At 33.3% G+C, this 18,611-nt stretch overlaps 1 protein-coding gene across 2 annotated transcripts in view; it reads right to left on the reverse strand.

The window, feature by feature from the left end:
• Nucleotides 1–17,560, reverse strand: part of LOC123541142 (C-C chemokine receptor type 3-like) — a 39,543-nt gene extending 21,983 nt beyond the window's left edge. The window contains exon 1 of one of the 2 annotated variants that reach the window (XM_045326546.2): nt 17,432–17,560. The gene's annotated coding sequence lies outside the window, so the exon portion shown is untranslated. Of the gene's footprint in view, nt 1–8,301; nt 8,421–17,431 lie in introns of those variants that run through there. The other variant, XM_045326547.2, reaches the window with a different exon arrangement.
• Between the last annotated feature and the right edge of the window lie 1,051 nt (nt 17,561–18,611).

The following is an 18,611-nucleotide window of genomic DNA, read 5'->3' on the forward strand; positions in this document are numbered from 1 at the left end:
AACAGACTGGGCCAGTACCAAACTCAACTAGCCAGTATCAGACTGAGAAAACTTGGTAAATACGCGATTCAAGCATTCTTACTGACTGTAACGAGGGGCATATATGGAAATTTACTTCGATAAGAAGTATTTCATTAGATTTAATGTCACACGGACACAATTATAGGTCCGGCTTTTGCCGGTGCAGAAAGCCCCTAGGTTTCCATCTGGGCTTATTTTATCATGGACTACCGCCTTAGTAGAACCACCGACCTTCAACAACCATGCTAAATTGCTTTCTAACATGAAAACGTTTTACACTGCAAGCAAGATTTGAAACCCACAGAGGCGAGAAGCGAGTGATTCATCGACTTTCAAGTAGTTGATCGAAACAATTGTATTAACGACACATTAAATAAGGTTGAATACATTAGGTCCTATTTTATTCCGCATGTCGAATATTGCTGTATATTTCAAAGTATCTGCTACCCAACCCAAGAAACCGTGCATAAGTTCCGTGACAATAAGTCCGAAGAAGTAATACTGACTCAAACAGTTCCTAATATACAGTAAATGTGCGTCACAACGTCTTCACTTAGCGTACACTGCTGAACTTTCAAACTCTGTAATATGTAGATACAGAATCCATACCGCTTCGAAACGCAAGCCAGTAGACAAAATGGAAAATTAGTTTTTCTATGATTGCCCAGTAAAAATCAGTGAACATCGCATGGAGAAAAATAAAATGTACGCCTGTCACATTAACCCTCCGCTAACATATGATGTCGAAACATGTACAGCTTCTTAGTTCCGAATGATTAAATTAGGGATTATTATTAAAGTGATAGAAACCTCTCAAGTCTCTCTAATATGTCTAGAGCTTTTCAGATCTGTGCTGAGGATAAGAATAAAAAAACGTCTTCGTCAAATATAGCAAATAAAAATCTGTGCAATTAGTGTTCAAGAAGTTTTTATTTGCTTATTACTAAAATCGAATTTTCAATATTAGATTGTTTTGATTTTATAGAAATATGCTCAACTATTCTACATTACATTTTGAACGTGTGGAACTTTGATAGTGCAATAGCAGTATATTATGTCATACACAAGAAAGCATCATAAAAACACAAAATTACGTTCCATAATGATGTTTGTGAAGACTTGTACATAGTTCACATTTTATATCTTCTATTTATTCCAGTAGCATCGTGGGAAACACGATTTTATTTCAGTTACAATTCTTTTTTACATTTTCTGTTATCCTCTAATAAATCTGTAAAAATTCTTACACATGTTGACTGTATTAAAACCAGACATTATTAATGGTACTTTGGAATGCTCAGCAACAAAGTTTTCACTTAATACTTCAACAAAGTTTAAGAAATACATCTTTTACCTACTTAAGATTTCAGTTATTGTTTATCTGCAGTAAAACGCAGGATTATTAATACCCTGATCTTATCAATTTGATCAATTTGAAATCATTATTCAACCTTTAAATCATTTTCACAACAATAAAGGTATGTTTTATAACATAAAGAATGTTCCGCCAAGCATTGTATCTGAAACTTCTTAGGCTCCAAGTGCATATAATTTGTTCCTGGGGTTTTATTCTAAAATCTTCAAAGAAGTAAATTTTAAAAAGCTGGTTTATTACTGTATATTCATCATCATAAATATGGAAGTATTAAAGTTGTACTATAGTTGAAGTTCAACTTTTTTCCGTTTTAGCAGTGGGATGTATTAAGTGCGTATCACTTGCAGTAAACAGACCAATTGCATAATTGCTGCCTATAATTAAAAAATGTTATACAATGTTTTATAGCGTATTTATTGCGCTTTTTATGCATACACTTAAAACATTCGCAATGCCAGCAGTCATTTCCCATATGAGCCGTGCCATGAGAAAACCAACATAGTGGGTATGCGACCAGCATGGATCCAGACCAGCCTGCGCATCCGCGCATTCTGGTCAGGCTCCATGCTGTTCGCTTTTAAAACCTATTGGAATTGAAGAAACTATTAGCGGACAGCATGGATCCTGACCAGACTGCGCGGATGCGCAGGCTGGTCTGGATCCATGCTGGTCGCATACCCACTATGTTGGTTTTCCCATGGCACGGCTCAAATACTAAGATGATAGCTGGAAACTGGTTCACAACAGTGCAATAGAGCGACGTATGAATTCGCATGCATTTCATTTATATTTACATAATATGCAGCCGTTGGAACCAGCATCTAAGAAGTGGTAAAAGAAATGACATCAATTACTTAATATAGTAGAAACTTTTAACATTTTAGGTTTCTCATTCGTGTTACGCTGTGATTGCATAACGATGGCATCATTTACAAGCAACTCACTGCATTATTATATTTAGAGAAACGTTACTGTAAGAAAACTAAGAAGATAAAATGGAAGTAAATGCCAACTTCAAATATTTAATTTGTTATAATTTCGTTGTTGTAAAAAGAGGAATCTCCCAGCATGTAATCTCTGCTGATATTTTTTTTATTTTAATGTCGGTAGAACTTAAAATAACATGCAAATTACTTAAAGTTAAGGTAGTTTCACAAATTAGTATTAGTATGTTAGTATTAGTATGTATTAAAACACTCTACAAGTAACGAATAACTAATCACGTACTAGTAACTGTCCCAAAAATATCAGAAACAGTAGTTTTAGAATTGGTCGGTGACAATTTGTTAGTGGAACAGAAACAAAAAGTTTTATATGTTCCAGGTCAGTGTGATTTTTTCGAGCAAATCATAAGAAAAATAATTCACTGTAACAATTAATGTCAACATACTTATTTCGTTCAAACAAATCAATTCAAGTAATAATTATCGCTATGATTTTTTTCTTGAAATTCGTATCAAAAATGTATCAAATGAATTTTACCTTATAATGTGTATTCTAATAAATATAAAGTATTAGCTAACTTACCAAAGTCTTAACCTGGACACGCAGTGGACAAAAGGACAGTAACTAGCTGAACAATCCAACAAGTGTCGTTTGGGGGTCAGCTTATGTCCGTTCAATGTTTACAACATGTATGATACAGAATGTTTACCTTATCACTGTTGTACATGGTCCTATTCCTGGTCAAACAGGTCATTAATGATTAAAAAACTGTTGACATCGACCAATATTGGCCAGATAGTAATACTTGTGGGCGACAACACAACCGCTTGACAGATTTGCGCATAAACCAATTCAAAGCTGGAAAGTATGTCATGTGTCCCTCTAAAGGTTGTCCTAGGCAGTTACTTGTCAAATAAATTAGATTTTTACAATACCAGTCGAAGTGTCAGTGCTGGCAGGAAGATAATCTTACACTAATCAAGCAAGGACGTACTGTATCTTCATTGTTTTGTAACGATCATAAGGACCATCTTATGGTTGTTAGATAATGGTTCAAAACTCTAAACTTTAAAGTATAAAATGACGGTATCATTTTTGTCTAATCTAGACACGTTTAAAAGATATTTCTAATCATAACATCATTGCAATAAAATATGTGTGTGTGTGTGTGGGGGGGGGGGGGGGGGTTAACGTCTTTTTCAACAATTGTCTCGTCATAATCCGTATATTCCAACGTATATACATACATTGTAGCAACTGTTGCACCTATGTTTCAGTTCTTACTAATACACCACAACGTCTAGGAACACAGTATATACTTTAAAATCATGCCGAAAATCTCTTCTTCGATAATAATGTTTTGTATTGAAAAAGTACATGTAAATATAGCGTAATAGGATTTGGAAAATATGTTTAATAATGACTGACTAGAATAACACTACATTTTTACAATAATATATTACCAATTTTAAGATTCCAAGACATGCTAAAAAGTTATAAAATCCCTAAAAACGTTCTAAAGTTCTTCAAATATGGCTTTGGTATTTCACTTGATAACGAAATATTTGAAATACTCGAGCTGATATGATACGCGAAATCATACGTAGCATTCAACAGCAATACTTAAAACCCTTTGTTGTGGAATAAGCGAACCAATGATCTAAAACGATATTACCTTGAATATATGCATGGAAACTCGTCGTGCATTTATTAAAAACTGAGTTTGAAAAATTGTGTACTTGCAGTTTACCACTTTCTTAAAATGCAAACATCTGAATTTTATTTTGTATAAATTGACTCGGTAAAGACACTCGTCTCCTCATCAGCTTTTTCTGGGTGAATTAACTTCTCTAAAAAGAGCTGCTTTAAAAACAATTTTTAAAATGCCATGACCATTAACTACAAAATTGACTGAACTGAAAAAAATATTTAAAATAACAGGGTGATTTTGTAAATTTTGCATGTTTTAAGAAATTTTAATGTCGGAATTGCCAATAACAACAAACTGTCTGATGCAGATTTTCTATTACCGCGTCAGTTACAATTAACCATTACAATATTCAATGCACGTCGTCATCGAATAATGAATTTATTTCGTAATTTACAACCGCAGAAATGGACAGGAATCGTAGTATTAAAACATCTATAACCATATATTACAAACAGGACAAATGTACTTAAGTGATCCATATCATGTTGGCGCATGTGAATGATTACAAAAGTAATTTCTTATTAAAATCTTCTTTGAAATCAAACATTAGTCAATATGATCCGACGATAATATTGGTACATGTATGTTAAATTTCATTGGCTATAAGTTCTTTCGAGTTAACTGGACAGAATTTTCTTTGTAAAAATTATTTATTTTGTATTGAATTGCTGAAAAACATCACTATTGTTGAATTGAATGTACTTGCAAGTACTGTGATTTAACAATGCTGCTCGTCATATTCTATCTCAAGAAAAACAAAAAAAAAAAGTTTCAATCTTTAAAGTGCCTCATAACACTCATAACATTCAAAAATGCCAGTCCATAAAATGGATCCGTGATACACAGAGGAGGCGTACTGGGAAATCAATGACAGTGTTTGACAAATAGCATTTCTTTAATCAAATATCACATAACACTGATATCCTCCGACAAAATATGTCTTTAACATTGACCGGTACTATTGCATCTTATAGAGCGTGTGTTATAACAAGCGAGTCATGTGCTAGATTAATTCTGTTTACCAGTTTCTTAATCTGCTTTTCATTCTTTATTCTACTGACTGGTATCATTTATGAAATATGCGAACAAAAACTGAATTTATTTAGGCATATTTGTAAGGTTAAAACAATAAAATACATTCAAATTTCTACAAAGTTGTCCTATCTGTTTGTCTTTTGAATAAGACAGGAACTTTTTTCTGAACACGAAGGTCGACATCATTATGCAAGTTAACAAACCGAGTTGAAATATAATTGACTTTCATCAGTGGCAATAACTGCTTTGTTTCAAGTTCACAATGTTACCCTTCCACTCCTAATGTATTACCTGCCGAATGACAAAGGTAAAGTCGGAAATAGGCTAGTGATCGAGTTTGTTTCATTATATAATATCCTTTTCAAAATTGTTAAGAGCAATGAGCGAAACGATAGATCATTAAACTAACCAGTCTTTCTTAATTTACTTTAATTGTGGTTAGTAATATACATTTTCATCAGCGCAATTACTGTAAAAGTACAGACTTATCATAATAATCACAAGCGAAGGGAGATAATTTAGAATTAAAAAGCCATCAATCTATCGAATAATTATTGACTTAGTTTCCGTTCTGTATAAATATTTTCCTTTTTATGAAATGATGAATAACGTCAATAATTTGTATGTGTTTTAGCAAACATTTAGTACTGTCATTCTTATTGTTATTTTTAAATGTCTAGTAATAGAAAATATTCTATGTCAATAAAATAAAGAAATAAAGAAATGACCTCCTCTGTGAAGAAGAATAACTTTCATATTACCTTACCGTGATGATATGATAAACAAATCTAACCATGCAGAATCTTAATAATACCACAGTAATTGTGAAGATTTTTACGAGGATACAATTGTTGTATTTCCAGTGCCTGTGTCTGTTGTGTTTGAGGTTTGTTTTCTTAATCAACATTTGTTTCGTGGTTAGGTTAGAGAACATTACACCAGGGAAATACCTTACGTGACTTCATCAGGGCAAAGACGACGTATAAACAGAAGTTTATCTATCCATTTTGCGTCTCAGAAACAGCTTAAACTGATTAGAGATCATACTGTGCTTTAATTCTGTTCCAAGTTCTTTTTTTTTTCTTTTTTTTTCTTTTGATGTATGAAAAATTAAAATAAAACCAGAACAACAATATATTATAACGATATGTACTCTTTAGCATTAGTCTCGGTAGTGCAATTTATTTCTAATGAAAACTTGAACTACATTTGACTCTGTATTTTCTTAACAACTGACATAATCCCCTGATCATCAGGAAAAGGACTATAATATTAACAAGCGAGACATTTTCACAATTTAAATCAAGTCCTCTCACAAACTTGTATATAGCAAATGATGCATTTGCTATTAAATAAGTTACTTTTCGTTAAGTTGCGTTTGCTTGCGCGAAGCGTTTGTAGAACATTTCGTTGTGTCGTCCTGGCACGCGGGCCAACGCATAATAATGATCTTTTTTAATGTTTTGTCGCTTTGGAAACATAGAGGGCGATAGAACGAGACAGTTTTTACACGTTGGCATGCTCACCATTGACAAAGTTTTCGTTTTTGGTGCATTGGCATGCATTCGGCTCTGTAACTCAATAATTGTTGTGCGTGTGTCAAAACCGGTCAAATTGAAACCATTGTTAATGATGGGCACTCCAACGCCAAACAACGAAATAGTCTCCTTCGTCTTGTCAAGCGCGCCAACGCACCAACACGAATTTTTCATCGAAGGCAAGCGCGCAAGAAGTCAGTAAAATGTTTCGTCGTTCTATTGCGTTATATGTTTTGTCATGTCGCAATATTGTTTTGTTTTGTCGCGTTGGTGTGTGCGACAAAACGATACACCTTTGATAATTTCGTTACGGAGCGTTTACGCGAGCGCAAGGACGACACAGCCGCGCGAAGACACAGCCGCGCGGATGCAAGCGACATAACAAACTCCACTAAACCAGCCAGCATAAAATTTAGATCCCTGCTTCCAAGGTTATTTAAAGTCATCTAGACATTCACGAAAGAACAAAAATGATTCGCCTAAAACGAGTTTTTCTATAAAAAAAAAACACTAAAAAACTTTCCTCTTTTAAAATGTTCTTTATTTACAACGAGATACAATCGTTTAGCCAATGTCAACTTTTAGTGGCCTATTTTTTGCACGAAAATACACTAAACACTTAATACGAGGGTCCTGCAAAATGTTCCGTCACTGGGTTCAGATTCTTAAGTGCTAAGTTTTATGAAAATTATTTTTATTACAAACCTTCAAAGTATTCCTCCTTTACCGAAACACATTTTTGTAACCTTTTAACCCAGTCGCAAAAAGCAGATAAATAGTCTTCTTTTGGTATCTGTTTAGACACTGATAAATGGCGCTGCTAAGAGACCTTCTGGACTTCTTGTATTTCTAACCAGAAAGCATTGTCTTAAGCCTTGGAAATAAAACAAAATACAGGGACTCAGGTCAGGTGAATAAGGCTATGGTTTACAACTTCCGTCTTTTCAGAAGCCATCATTATACTGTCATAAATAACTGAAAATCATAATTAACACAAATAAATAATTCTCAAGATACAATTATCTACAGCAGCCATTTAAAGAGACAAGACTGTGTGTCCAATTATTTTTCAATTTAACACTGTCCTGGTTTAGGCTAGAACTTTGATCCTGATAAATTTGCAGCGGTAGTTTTTTTTTTATATAAAGCTTAAGGAAAAACGAGAAAAAAATGTACTATTTTCAAAATTGTTTAGTCTTGTTGCTTTTTTATTTTAATCAATTATGATCAACCATTAAATTTTGTCTATATATATATTTTCTTTAAAAAAAAACAAGTTATAAAATTTTGTCTATACATTATATCAATTGAATCAAAATAATGTTTTGTAACGATTTAAGTTAACAGCCCTGTGGACCCTAATATCTACTCTGGATTTATAATAAGGAATTAACGATAACTACAACAGAAAATAAAACCGAGCCTGGAACATTTTCATTTTTGTCGTGTTGGGCGACCAACTTTTGTATTTAATAATACCAAATGCGTTAAACTGCGTATAAATGTATGTTATTATGTGATTATCGCAGCCATATATTTTGTAAACAATACAGTTTGTTTTTATCGTAATACATGTACCATTAGATTTTTATCAGAAACTGGTGAAGTAAAATTTCACTGTTAGGATATAAAAATATAATATAATATAAGTTTGCAATGCATATAAACCTTCTTACCTCAACAAAACAATGTGTTCACTAAAACGAAGTCCTAAAACGAACAAACAGATAGAAATAAGTATATTTGTCTAAATGAAGTGTCAAATCCAAACGATTGTCAATATGATATTGCCTGCTAGTTGCCGACTGAGAAGCGATTAACCAAGGGGAGAGAGTAGCTGTAAAAGCTGGAGAAAAGAGCTATTGGAAAAAATCTTCGAAAAGGAAATTTCTGTTAGGAATATGGTTTGCATGTAAAGTAGTAATAAATAATTACAAAGAATATGTTGTTTGATAATTTGCTTTTGTAGGGTGGCATGCAGACAGAGCTAATCATTTTTAACTTGCACAAAAGCAATCTCTCATGAGATTGACTTGTCATCAGGTGAAAGGCGTTTGTGCACTTCGTTGTGTGTATCTAGTATCCACTGCGTTTGCCTGTTGTTTTGGTTTTCTGAGGTGAAATGTACAGGCACAATCGTTCGCAGTTGAATACGAAAATCAAAATACACAATTATAACATTTTATTAAGCTCTGCTCTAGACTTTCCGTCAGATCCTGAATAGGCAAAGGCCATAATATAGACAGTTTCATTTAACGGAATAGCACTGTGTTGTTTGGAATATATCCATAAAACCGATGACAAAGAGATATAATTGGGAAAAAAGTTCAGTGAAACCTTTTTGTTAAGGCTATCAATTCGTTTATACACCTGATTACGTTTATTATAATAAACACCGTTTATCAATGATTTTCATTGTTCTATGATGTTTCTTTGCACCCTTGAAAAGTACACTATTTCTCCGAAGACATTGCATAGTATTCAACATAATGTAACACTTGCTGGTGATTTAACAAATGTACATAAAATGATTTCAATACAATCAACAGTAATGAAAAGATATGAAACGTTTTATTATTCTTATTTATCCTCTGTTCTGATTAAAAATCGTCAATACTTGTAACTTCTTGAACTAGTGGTTTGAAAAAAAAAGGGTTGAAAGAGAAACTTAAGTGAACAGTAAACTATACGACCTGGCAAATTAGTTGCCAAAAGCTTTGAAAAAGAATATCCGAGAGAGATGTTACATTTCACAGTCAAGGCGCATACTTTAAAACGAAAGGAGATATAATTACAGAAAAAGGTGTACAGTTTACATGTTGAAAGACAATTTATGTAAGGGAAACAATATCAAAATTATTTTTCAATCCTTACGTTTTCCGCTGTCCGTATTTACGTCCTATGTTCGAGTGTTTTGTAAACAGAACGTTTAAAGCTTATTTTCAATGCATTTTTATATAACAGTGTTTTGGATGAGCACACCACAGACGGGAATAGAATTGGTCCTTTATACGCAAAATAACAGATGTATGTCACTGTTATTAAAAGACTGACTACGGTGAAAGTACTGACTATGACGGCGATATTTTTTTTAAATATCTGCCAATGAAACCCTGTATTCATAGAAATGGACAATGGGGTTGCCACGCAGATTCTATTATTTATGTTTTGGTTTACTAATTCAATATTTCATCTATATTTCCACAGCAGCCGACCCCGATTCCCCATCCCTTACCCCGATCCCCTCGACTTTCGCTGCCATAAAGGCATGAGTCAGTGGGTCATATACTATTTGTGCTTAGAATGTTATGTTATTTTTTTTTTTCTAATTAGAAATTATTTCAACACAAACGTATTATGTCTGCAGCGTTATATATTTTTCGACTTTAACAAAACTACATTACATACAATTGCGTTTTGTGTAAAATATGATATTTACATGTTTTATTAGAACCTAATAACATTCTCAAATATTGTAGTTTGACCAAGTAACGTAATGAACTTGTTGTAATGAACATGGTTGTCCAGTAATGACACTCGGCAAATTCCGTGCGTAGTTTTCTTATCCTTCTTTGACAATCTTTAGCAGTCACAAGTACAATGATTCGACTTTCAAGAGAAATTCGAATTTTTAAAGTTACCCCCCTTTTATATATCTTGACAGGTTGGAAATAAACTATAACAGGCAGTTGTAAGAATTGCCTTTTCGTTCAGTTTACTGAAATATCCTGAAAAATATCGAATGGAAATGAGAAAGTTAAAACTATATTAAGGCCTACACTAAAATGATCGCACCCACACTGAGCAATCAGTTAATTTTGTGTTTTATATAAACAGGAATCGATACGAGATAGAGTTGTAAAAGTAAACTATTACCTCATTTATAATGCATACATGTATTAAACAAACGCAGCCACTCAAGTGTGCAAAATTTATAAACAGATCAGGCAGAGAATCACAAAAAGAAAATATCTATGAAATTATTAGGTATTTTCCTCCAGGTTCTTACTCATTAAATACGGGCAGGTAATATTTGTGTGTGTCTAGAGGGAGAAATGGTGAAATTGGATACTAAGAGACAACATCTAGAAGAAGTGTTGAAAGTAATCTGGAAAGCAATGTGGTCAGGTGTTGTTGTTTGTTGGTGGTTTTGGGGGAGGAGTGGGTGGGAGTTTCAGCTGATGTGGTAATAATGCTGGCAGGGGGATGATGATTCGTTAATTAGAAACAATATCTAGAAAACCAAGAAACTAAAATTAAAAAACAATGTTTTATATTAGGGAAAGGGGTGGGTGATAGTGTTGGTGGGAGCTTGAAAGAAATAGAGAGCGGATTTGTATGAAAATATTATTTGAATTCAGGCCAGCAGTTGCGGGAGAGATATGTTTTCCATTTGGCCTAGGGGAACCTCAAACGTTCATATTTAGTGATCCGTTTCTGACAAGGTGTCTTCGAATGTATCCGAAATCTTTCCCGAACGAATTTTACGTGTATGACCGCCTCCAGACTGTCATATACGGCTTAGATGACAAGAATGAGTTTTGTAGACGGCCGCACAATGTCATTACTATCAAATTATCCAGAGGAGATTTATAGTTGTCTATGTAGCTATATGGAGCTAACTAGCTCTAGCTCCCGGCAGTCATATTTTCAACAAAACACAATGGCCTGAATGAATTTGGTTGAAAATCACTTTAAAATAAGTACTTCGAAATTATTTTGAAACAATGCCAGCGGTTTAAGACGAGAACATTTTAAAAAAATTCCATTTGACCGTATAGGAAAGACAAGTTCTACACCCCCTGGTGGTCAAGGTTTAAAAATGATGGGAGGATTTGACGATATTTAGTAGAGGGTCGTCCAAGGAACATTTCTATGAACACATTTAAATATCTGTCGAGCGGTTCCTGAGCAGAAGATTTTTAAAATGTTACTTTTTGGTTGCCTATATAACCACTTCATGGATGACGTTTTTTTTTTAATTTTCAGTACGATAAAAAATTATTGCCAAAATGCGAAAAAAATATTCTCTGTATCTTTCATCTTCTTTAAATAACTACTGACAGAAATATTTATAAACCCCAAGCAGGAGTGACGGTGGATATACAAATATTTCATCACATCTTGTATTTCCATTTTGTTTTGTTTACTCTATAATATTTTTTAAACTTTGTTAAAGTATTGACAAAATCTTAGAAACGACATAATATACAAAATAGCGGTAAGATACAAAATAATTATACAATCTTAAGTGGAAAATTTATACCTTTTCAATAAAAGTAATATTCCCAAACAATATGTGTTTTAGCAGTACAATATTTATAAATATTTTCAATGCATAACACCTTTACACATCAGCTTCATATAACCCATATTATTGAAGATTTTGTTTTCTACTGCATAATCGCCATTGAAGTAAAACTAGACTATTGATCACTATGGAGATGCATTCTGTAATATACATTCATTGCACTGTTAATTCAATTTTAAAAAGAAACATGCAAACAGTGACTTCATGTCGATCTACATAACTTGTTAGTGCGAGAAATAGAGTTGTTCTAGTATTTAACAGAATAATTGTATACACTGCTCGCGATACCTTTCACCTGATTAATTAAAACATGCTTCTTTTTTAAATAATCATGGCAAGTTATCTTTAGCACACATTTATGACCTATCATGTGTCGGTGCGACGTTAATTAAAAAAAAAACATTTAGAGACCTTATCTGCTCTATTTGTCTGCTCTATAACAGCCTTATTCCATTATGTAATTGATGTAAACATTATTGTCCACTGTGGTAAATATGTGTAAAAATGCTTACTAGTTCACACAATCTTACTGACATACGATGTTTTGCAATATATCATAGTAAATTACAAAGTCAGTATTCCTATGGGGATTTTGCTGAAGTGTTTATTTCAAGTCAGATATAAACTTCTGACCAAATTCTGTGGAAATAAAAGACATACAGGAACTTATTACCAAACGGAACGAGTATATTCAGAACTGAAAAGTTTCCATATAAGATAACTGTGTCGCTGTGACTTAAAACCCAACCACCAAACCAATCTTAATTCACAGAAATCTTGATAAATCTGCAGTGATTGGTTAGATCTGGACACTGATACCATTGTAATTGTATTTCGAGGACCTCTATATGTCGTCTCCAATGTTTGTCTTTCTATTGAACAATCGCGTTTAATGTGGATACCGAGCAAACACCAGGGAAACATATAACATCACTCATTTCAAACTAACTGTCTTTAATGTTAATCTTTTGTTTCAAAAATACTTGAGCTAGTCAAAATGTCTCTGATATTTCGAACTGTAATCTAAAGGTTTATTTAAGGTTTTTTAACTTTGTAAATGAGAAGAAAAACTGAATTTAATATCAATATTATATGATCATTTGAACTCAAGAATGTCGAGAAACGTGTTACTTTCTTGTTTCTTCATGCAATTAGTTCATATTTGTAAAAGTAAGTATGATGTAAAAACAATTTGTTTATTTTTTGTAAAACTGTCCTTTATCAACTGACTGACATACATGTATTTCTATACGATATCTGTTTTATAAATGCCCATGCATCGCAATCGAAAACATGGGAATGTTCAACATTTTAACATTCGTTTAGCATTCGTTTCCGTTTATTACTTTTTATCTGAAAAATAGTTAAACGTCTCTACAGGAAGCGTCTCTTTCACTTCAAACTTAAGTTTGAACAAAGACCAGTTGCTTCACAAAATGCTTTACATGTGTTTCACTTGGTAATATGCGCGTTCCTTGATACGGAACATATGTAAACAAGCGGAGCCGATTTGAGATTTTAGGTCATTTGTAAGAATTAAACTGAATCGCTTAATATAACTTAATCTAAAGAAACACTGTTATTATTCTACAAGTTTTCTGTCGTTTACTGAAAAAGATGCATTACACTTAAAACTGGCAATGACACCTTCAGATTATTTCGCAGGCTACAAAAGTAAAGCATATCTCATAATAGCATTAATATATGTGTTTTAAAATTTTGTTTGTCTGAGTTCACAATCGTGTTTCTCCCTAAATGCTGTTCAGCTTGAATAACTCGTGTACTTCATATTAAAGCAAAGATTTGTTAATTGTGTATCAACAATTTTCAACTGCAATGTCAGAATTTGTTTATTAAATTTTGTAAATAACTTTTTTTCTGGATGAGTCCTTTGTTCTAACATTGCGTAGAATAAACACATCAAAATCAATATCCTCATGTTAGTGTACACAATTCTGCGAGTTTTGTGTTATCAAGTTATGTCTTACATTATGGTCAGAACAAATGAATATATTTTGATATAGGGAATATTTTACATTCCATCTTTATGTTATACTGTATTAAAACATTTAAGATGAGTAATATTTCAAGTTCTTATTATAACTGAAATTTAATCTTTAACCTGCTAAATTTCTATAATGGACTGGTCCATCATTCAATTTGGGCAATACCATTTGTTGCACTGATTGCAGGCTGATCTTGGTCTACACTGATCGCAAAGATTGAATCACTTGCCGCCAGCAGGCTAAAGGTTAAAAGAACAAGAGAAAAAACAAGAGCTGTCTCCATAGGATGACACATGCCCCCGACGGCACTTTGAATGAATAGTTATGGCCGATGTTAGAGTTTAGGACCTTTGACCTACGGACCTGTGTCTTGCGCGCGACACGTCGTCTCACTGTGGTACACATTCATGTCCAATAATTTTAAAATCCATGCATGAATGACAAAGATATGGACCGGACATGCCCACCAATGCACTATCATGAAATATGACCTTTAACGTCTAAGTACGACCTTGACCTTTGAGCTACGGACCTGTGTCTTGCGCATGACACGTTGTCTTACTGTGGTACACATTCATGCCAAGTTATTTGAAAATCCATCCATGGATGACAAAGATATGGACCGGACACGAATGCACTATCATGAAAACTGACCTTTAACGTCTAAGTGTGACCTTGACCTTTGTGCTACGGACCTGGGTCTTGCGCGCGACACGTCGTCTTACTGTGGTACACATTCATGCCAAGTTATTTGAAAATCCATCCATGGTTGACAAAGATATGGACCGGACACGAATGCACTATCATGAAAACTGACCTTTAACGTCTAAGTGTGACCTTGACCTTTGAGCTACGGACCTGGGTCTTGCGCGCGACACGTCGTCTTACTGTGGTACACATTCATGCCAAGTTATTTGAAAATCCATCCATCGATGACAAAGATATGGACCGGACACGAAAATTGCGGACAGACTGACAGACCGACAGACTGACAGACGGACAGACGGTTCAAAAACTATATGCCTCCCTTCGGGGGCATAATAAAAAGGTGTGGTGAACATTTGCCGGTAATATTCAGGTTTAAATCTTGATTTCCGCTCAAATCGACTTCGTGAACAAAAATACGACTACTTCATACAGCGTTTGTCGTGTTATAGTGAAATCAGAACAAAACCATCCGTTATATCAAATATTGCGTAATTAAATGTTTTGGTTTCGCCAAAACTATATCATGATATGATTAGCTTTAATCGCGAGTAAATAAAATAAAACTTTTTAAAATGAAACACTGTTTTTTTTTTTTTATACTTTTACATAATAATGTGCTTTTTCTTTTCCCAGTCAAAATGTTACATTAAATTAACATTATATCGACTCGCTGCAGATAAGATAGGTAAAATATTTCATTGTGTGTTTATTACAGTCATAATATTGCGAAAAAAAATAGTGTTTACTATTTATATTATTACTCTCTTTTAACAAGTAGTTGCAGTACGCTGAACATTTAGTACGTTATATAATGAAATGATATTGAATGCGGTAAACAATAAAAAAAAACAACTACAAAATATTACGTTCAAAACAAACGAAACCGAACAAACAAAGAGAAATAACCATGTTTATGTTAGTAGATGCTGCATGCTAATAACGGCGTACAAAACCTACAAAGAAAGGATTAAAAAAAGCAGGGAGAAAAAGATAAAACTAGAGAAGAAGGTTATTGGAAAAACTGAAAATGAACATATATATTGATTGTGTAAATGTACACTGACAACAACGATTTTTACTTGATAGTGTTGTCAAACGGGCACAAGTACAGGTCGCAAGGCGAGTTTTTGAAGGTGCTGGAAAACACCAGGTGCTCTTTCATGCATTACTGCATTATTTCAGTAGTAGTCACCCGGGAAAACCGCCGACCTTCTTTAAACCAGTAAGATGGCATCCTTTATACTTGACATCAGGTGTAAGCATGCGAATATCTTTTGTTCATTTTATGTTTGTTTACACATGTTGAAAGCAACAATGCCCGTATCAATCAAAATGGGAAAGTGTATTATATCAAACTAAACACATTCATATTAAACTATGTTTTATTACCTTCAGCCTTATAAACCGACTACGTTCATAATGTTCATGTGTGTGTGTGTGTGTGTTCGAGTTTTACGTCTTTTTCAACAATTTTTCAGTCATATAAACGACGGCATAATAATTATAGCTTTATTTCTCAGCGCTTGTATGAATGAATAAACAATAACACTGCTTTATTCCAATTACTTTTGTAAATTACAGAGTGAAAATTTATGCACATTCATTGAAGGAGACAAGTTGTTCATAATAAGATAGTAAGATATTGATTTTACAATTTTTTGTATGAATTATATATAACGCTGGGAAAATTCCACTCAGGCTAAACTTATGTCTGACAATGATCTGTTGAGCATTTCCCGGAATTTCGATTGATTAAATACTGATCAGGTAATAGATGTTAGATTTCATTAGTGTTTCAGCAATTAAAAGACACAAGGAAAAGGGTGCGCAGTTACACAGATATATTCAGTAATGTTAAAAAAACAAAGACAAATATCAAACTGGGAATGCCACGTACCAAAATCGCAGCCTCACCAAAACGAAACCTACAGCAAAAACCATGTAATTTTAGTTTTGCGAATACTGCATTACTGCCATAAAGAAAGACAAATTTAAAATGTTACTGTTACGGCCTTTTCATTTCTTGCATAACTGCATTTGGACTTCATTTGGTGATATATGCTACTAACGCTTCATGAAATCCTAGTTATTATAAATTTAAAGTAGAATTTCCGCGTAAAGTTTGGAAATTCCAACAACGGAAAGCAAAAATAAATGATGGCCATAAAATGGATACTATGAAAGATATCTTCAAAATCTAATCCTTCCCTCCTGGAGACCTCAAGTCTTCTACCCTGAGCCACAATTCATGACGAACTCTGTTACAGATTTGATGGACAACAGTTAACATATCAAGTCTGAGGAAATTAATGATTTAGAAATCATTTTAGATTTTTACAGAAATGAACAACACATTAAAAAAATGATATGCTAGTTAGGTTGTTTGTTGCTGTGGTTGTTGTATTTCTTACTTTTTTGAAGTTTGTAGAAAAGTAATGTAAAGGTCACTTTACAAAAGATTAAGAATTCATACTTGGATTCAATTCAATGATCATGATATCAACATTTATATGAGTGCAAAGTAGATTGTAATTATTATATTTGTAGCCACAAATATAATTATATAGTTTATATAATTGTCAGTTTTATATTAACATCGAAAGAATTTCATTGTAGGTAGGGCTATTTCATTGTATGTATATTTCAGCAACGAATATTAATGTTATATATCGTAATACCTGTATAATTAGCTTGTTATAAGGTACATCAGTAGTAAAATCAGTTATTTGTCTATCAAAATATTAGATGAGATTGTTTGTTATAAATAATAAACCAACTTACCTTTACGAAAATGATGTATCAGAACGAAGTCCAGAGATAAACAAACATAGAGAATTAGTTTATTCAATTAAATGAGTAATCAAATCCAGATTGTCAGTCAGTTATCGCCTATTAATTGCAGCGTTCAGATACTTTCTGAGAAGTGATAAACCTAGGGGCGAAAGACTAGTTGTCAAAGCTAGAGAAGAGAAAACCAGTTATTGGAAAAAATCATCGAAAAAGTAACTTCTGTAAGGAAAAGAGTTTTGTGTACAGCAGTGTATAAAGAATATTAGCCCAAAGAGATAAAAGTTATTAATTAACGTAAAACCAAAGCCGCTTAGGGTTGACGACATATAATATTTCTAAAATGTTTTATCTGTGTATGCATTGAGTTTATCTGCCTACTGTAATTATCTATTTAGTACTTTTACAATACAAACTTTATGGACGTTTCTTGGTTGTTTCGAAGTAAAGTTATTCATCAACATTTCGTTTTGGTTCATTAATGTTACCCATCGTTTTGCTGCTCAGATATGACTTTTTTGTTTTATTCTGTAACTGTAGCAAAACAGTTGCAGAGTCGATTTGATTGAATCTTTTCGTGGAAAGGATCAACAGAATTTTAAATTGCTGATGTATAAAGAATTAGTGAAAAACAGCAATGTTTTTTCATTACCCGGTAGTATGTTGCAGCAGTATATTCAGGATATGGACTTATCTTTTTTCATGGAATAAACATTTCGTAAGCTAGAGATGAAATTTCATGGGCTTGAGGTAAGATATCGTGCGATCGAGATAAAACGTCGTGCAGTCGAGATAAGATTATAAGCGTTTGCAATAAAATATCATCAACTCGGGATAAGATAATGCACGCTTGAAATACAAGGATATGCGCTCAAAATAAGATGTTGTCCGGTCGAGATAAGATGACGTTCACCCGTGAATTTTCGTAAAACAAAAGGGTTCTAGATCAATCACTTGAGTATTACAGCTCACACATTTATAAATTCACATGATAAAGCAAGTCACCCAACTAGCGGCATTGTCTGGAATTAAATAATAACTCTGACAATACATACAGTGAAAAACAAACCATGTTCAGGGTGACCAGGCTTTTAAACATACCAGCATGCCATCAACATGGTTGGTAGAGGGACATATAAAGAACAATTACTGTATGTAATAATTCTAAAATTTA

Source organism: Mercenaria mercenaria, chromosome 16, assembly GCF_021730395.1.
Source record: "Mercenaria mercenaria strain notata chromosome 16, MADL_Memer_1, whole genome shotgun sequence".
Taxonomy (NCBI): domain Eukaryota; kingdom Metazoa; phylum Mollusca; class Bivalvia; order Venerida; family Veneridae; genus Mercenaria; species Mercenaria mercenaria.